A 5,000-nucleotide genomic window follows, 5' to 3' on the forward strand; every position below is an offset into this window, starting at 1 on the left:
CTTGGTCAAAATTATGACTTCCAGGAAATTCCTGAACCCCTGAACTGATATGTGTGATCTTTGGATATGTTGGTCACCCAGATCAGGGCTATTAGGGGATTTAACATTTGTGGGGTTTTATGTATTTTTAGGGCACATTTTGCTTGTTGCAGGAAAAGGTTAATTTTTCCTGACCGGGAATCGAACCCAGGCCGCGGCGGTGAGAGCGCCGAATCCTAACCACTAGACCACCAGGGAACTGAGAGCTGCTAGAAACTGTGAGAAAACGAGTTTGTGGTATCCAGAAGCTCAAGGTTTCCACGCGACAGTGCAATTCAAACGTTTGCCTTTTAAGGCACTGAAAATGTCAGCAAGGTCCATTCTTACACAGATTTCCACAATGCGCCCTAATTAGACTGCAGCAAGATCGCTTATTTTAAAGGCAAAAAGGAAACCGATTTCAAATTAAAGTGCGAGCTACACCTGACAGCTTCAATCAACCATTATTTAACCATCTCGTTATCTCCATTTCCTGGGCGTATCATAGCTCTCCTCCCTCTCCAAGTGAGTTTGCCACGAGCTCCTGGAGGAGCCTGCTTGCCAGCCTCCTACCCACAGATTATGGGCCCTGCAGGGAAACCTGTAAAAGCCTACCTAACTTAACCGACTGTTAGCACTGATTTCATGGACCTGTTTTGGGCATAGGACCATGTGCACGCTTGGTCAAAATTGTGACTTCCAGGAAATTCCTGAACCCCTGAACTGATATGTGTGATTTTTGCATATGTTGATCACCCAGATCAGGGCTATTAGGGGATGTAACATTTGTGGGGTTTTATGTATTTTTAGGGAACATTTTGCTTGTTGCGGGAAAAGATTAACTTTCCCTGACCGGGAATCGAACCCGGGCCGCGGCGGTGAGAGCGCCGAATCCTAACCACTAGACGACCAGGGAACTGTGAGCTGCTAGAAACTGTGAGAAAACGAGTTTGTGGTATCCAGAAGCTCAAGGTTTCCACGCGACAGTGCAATTCAAACGTTTGCCTTTTAACCCCTTAAGGACCAAACTTCTGGAATAAATGGGCATCATGACATGTCACACATGTCATGTGTCCTTAAGGGGTTAAGGCACTGAAAATGTCAGCAAGGTCCATTCTTACACAGATTTCCTCAATGCGCCCTAATTAGACTGCAGCAAGATCGCTTATTTTAAAGGCAAAAAGGAAACCGATTTCAAATTAAAGTGCGAGCTACACCTGACAGCTTCAATCAACCATTATTTAACCATCTCGTTATCTCCATTTCCTGGGCGTATCATAGCTCTCCTGCCTCTCCAAGTGAGTTTGCCACAAGCTCCTGGAGGAGCCTGCTTGCCAGCCTCCTACCCACAGATTATGGGCCCTGCAGGGAAACCTGTAAAATCCTACCAAACGTGACCGACTGTTAGCACTGATTTCATGGAACTGTTTTGGGCATAGGACCATGTGCACGCTTGGTCAAAATTATGACTTCCAGGAAATTCCTGAACCCCTGAACTGATATGTGTGATCTTTGGATATGTTGGTCACCCAGATCAGGGCTATTAAGGGATGTAACATTTGTGGGGTTTTATGTATTTTTAGGGAACATTTTGCTTGTTGCGGGAAAAGATTAACTTTCCCTGACCGGGAATCAAACCCGGGCCGCGGCGGTGAGAGCGCCGAATCCTAACCACTAGACCACCAGGGAACTGTGAGCTGCTAGAAACTGTGAGAAAACGAGTTTGTGGAATCCAGAAGCTCAAGGTTTCCACGCGACAGTGCAATTCAAACGTTTGCCTTTTAAGGCACTGAAAATGTCAGCAAGGTCCATTCTTACACAGATTTCCTCAATGCGCCCTAATTAGACTGCAGCAAGATCGCTTATTTTAAAGGCAAAAAGCCTTTTTTACCCCTTAAGGACCAAACTTCTGGAATAAATGGGCATCATGACATGTCACACATGTCATGTGTCCTTAAGGGGTTAAGGCACTGAAAATGTCAGCAAGGTCCATTCTTACACAGATTTCCTCAATGCGCCCTAATTAGACTGCAGCAAGATAACTTATTTTAAAGGCAAAAAGGAAACCGATTTCAAATTAAAGTGCGAGCTACACCTGACAGCTTCAATCAACCATTATTTAACCATCTCGTTATCTCCATTTCCTGGGCGTATCATAGCTCTCCTCCCTCTCCAAGTGAGTTTGCCACGAGCTCCTGGAGGAGCCTGCTTGCCAGCCTCCTACCCACAGATTATGGGCCCTGCAGGGAAACCTGTAAAAGCCTACCAAACTTGACCGACTGTTAGCACTGATTTCATGGAACTGTTTTGGGCATAGGACCATGTGCACGCTTGGTCAAAATTATGACTTCCAGGAAATTCCTGAACTCCTGAACTGATATGTGTGATCTTTGGATATGTTGGTCACCCAGATCAGGGCTATTAGGGGATTTAACATTTGTGGGGTTTTATGTATTTTTAGGGCACATTTTGCTTGTTGCGGGAAAAGGTTAATTTTCCCTGACCGGGAATCAAACCCGGGCCGCGGCGGTGAGAGCGCCGAATCCTAACCACTAGACCACCAGGGAACTGTGAGCTGGTTGAAACTGTGAGAAAACAAGTTTGTGGAATCCAGAAGCTCAAGGTTTCCACGCGACAGTGCAATTCAAACGTTTGCCTTTTAAGGCACTGAAAATGTCAGCAAGGTCCATTCTTACACAGATTTCCTCAATGCGCCCTAATTAGACTGCAGCAAGATCGCTTATTTTAAAGGCAAAAAGGAAACCGATTTCCAGTGCAATTCAAACGTTTGCCTTTTAAGGCACTGAAAATGTCAGCAAGGTCCATTCTTACACAGATTTCCACAATGCGCCCTAATTAGACTGCAGCAAGATCGCTTATTTTAAAGGCAAAAAGGAAACCGATTTCAAATTAAAGTGCGAGCTACACCTGACAGCTTCAATCAACCATTATTTAACCATCTCGTTATCTCCATTTCCTGGGCGTATCATAGCTCTCCTCCCTCTCCAAGTGAGTTTGCCACGAGCTCCTGGAGGAGCCTGCTTGCCAGCCTCCTACCCACAGATTATGGGCCCTGCAGGGAAACCTGTAAAAGCCTACCAAACTTAACCGACTGTTAGCACTGATTTCATGGACCTGTTTTGGGCATAGGACCATGTGCACGCTTGGTCAAAATTGTGACTTCCAGGAAATTCCTGAACCCCTGAACTGATATGTGTGATTTTTGGATATGTTGATCACCCAGATCAGGGCTATTAGGGGATGTAACATTTGTGGGGTTTTATGTATTTTTAGGGAACATTTTGCTTGTTGCGGGAAAAGATTAACTTTCCCTGACCGGGAATCGAACCCGGGCCGCGGCGGTGAGAGCGCCGAATCCTAACCACTAGACGACCAGGGAACTGTGAGCTGCTAGAAACTGTGAGAAAACGAGTTTGTGGTATCCAGAAGCTCAAGGTTTCCACGCGACAGTGCAATTCAAACGTTTGCCTTTTAACCCCTTAAGGACCAAACTTCTGGAATAAATGGGCATCATGACATGTCACACATGTCATGTGTCCTTAAGGGGTTAAGGCACTGAAAATGTCAGCAAGGTCCATTCTTACACAGATTTCCTCAATGCGCCCTAATTAGACTGCAGCAAGATCGCTTATTTTAAAGGCAAAAAGCCTTTTTTACCCCTTAAGGACCAAACTTCTGGAATAAATGGGCATCATGACATGTCACACATGTCATGTGTCCTTAAGGGGTTAAGGCACTGAAAATGTCAGCAAGGTCCATTCTTACACAGATTTCCTCAATGCGCCCTAATTAGACTGCAGCAAGATCGCTTATTTTAAAGGCAAAAAGGAAACCGATTTCAAATTAAAGTGCGAGCTACACCTGACAGCTTCAATCAACCATCTCGTTATCTCCATTTCCTGGGCGTATCATAGCTCTCCTGCCTCTCCAAGTGAGTTTGCCACAAGCTCCTGGAGGAGCCTGCTTGCCAGCCTCCTACCCACAGATTATGGGCCCTGCAGGGAAACCTGTAAAAGCCTACCAAACGTGACCGACTGTTAGCACTGATTTCATGGAACTGTTTTGGGCATAGGACCATGTGCACGCTTGGTCAAAATTATGACTTCCAGGAAATTCCTGAACCCCTGAACTGATATGTGTGATCTTTGGATATGTTGGTCACCCAGATCAGGGCTATTAAGGGATGTAACATTTGTGGGGTTTTATGTATTTTTAGGGAACATTTTGCTTGTTGCGGGAAAAGATTAACTTTCCCTGACCGGGAATCGAACCCGGGCCGCGGCGGTGAGAGCGCCGAATCCTAACCACTAGACCACCAGGGAACTGTGAGCTGCTAGAAACTGTGAGAAAACGAGTTTGTGGAATCCAGAAGCTCAAGGTTTCCACGCGACAGTGCAATTCAAACGTTTGCCTTTTAAGGCACTGAAAATGTCAGCAAGGTCCATTCTTACACAGATTTCCTCAATGCGCCCTAATTAGACTGCAGCAAGATCGCTTATTTTAAAGGCAAAAAGCCTTTTTTACCCCTTAAGGACCAAACTTCTGGAATAAATGGGCATCATGACATGTCACACATGTCATGTGTCCTTAAGGGGTTAAGGCACTGAAAATGTCAGCAAGGTCCATTCTTACACAGATTTCCTCAATGCGCCCTAATTAGACTGCAGCAAGATCGCTTATTTTAAAGGCAAAAAGGAAACCGATTTCAAATTAATGTGCGAGCTACACCTGACAGCTTCAATCAACCATTATTTAACCATCTCGTTATCTCCATTTCCTGGGCGTATCATAGCTCTCCTCCCTCTCCAAGTGAGTTTGCCACGAGCTCCTGGAGGAGCCGCTTGCCAGCCTCCTACCCACAGATTATGGGCCCTGCAGGGAAACCTGTAAAAGCCTACCAAACGTGACCGACTGTTAGCACTGATTTCATGGACCTGTTTTGGGCATAGGACCATGTGCAC

General features: G+C 45.6%; 1 non-coding gene across 1 annotated transcript; it reads right to left on the bottom strand.

Annotated features, from left to right (window-relative positions):
- Positions 1-4,289: 4,289 nt before the first annotated feature.
- Positions 4,290-4,361, bottom strand: TRNAE-CUC (transfer RNA glutamic acid (anticodon CUC)). The gene has a single exon. It is a non-coding gene; the product is annotated as a tRNA-Glu (tRNA).
- Positions 4,362-5,000: the final 639 nt, after the last annotated feature.

Source organism: Pelobates fuscus, chromosome 3 (genome assembly GCF_036172605.1).
Source record: "Pelobates fuscus isolate aPelFus1 chromosome 3, aPelFus1.pri, whole genome shotgun sequence".
Taxonomy (NCBI): Eukaryota; Metazoa; Chordata; class Amphibia; order Anura; family Pelobatidae; genus Pelobates; species Pelobates fuscus.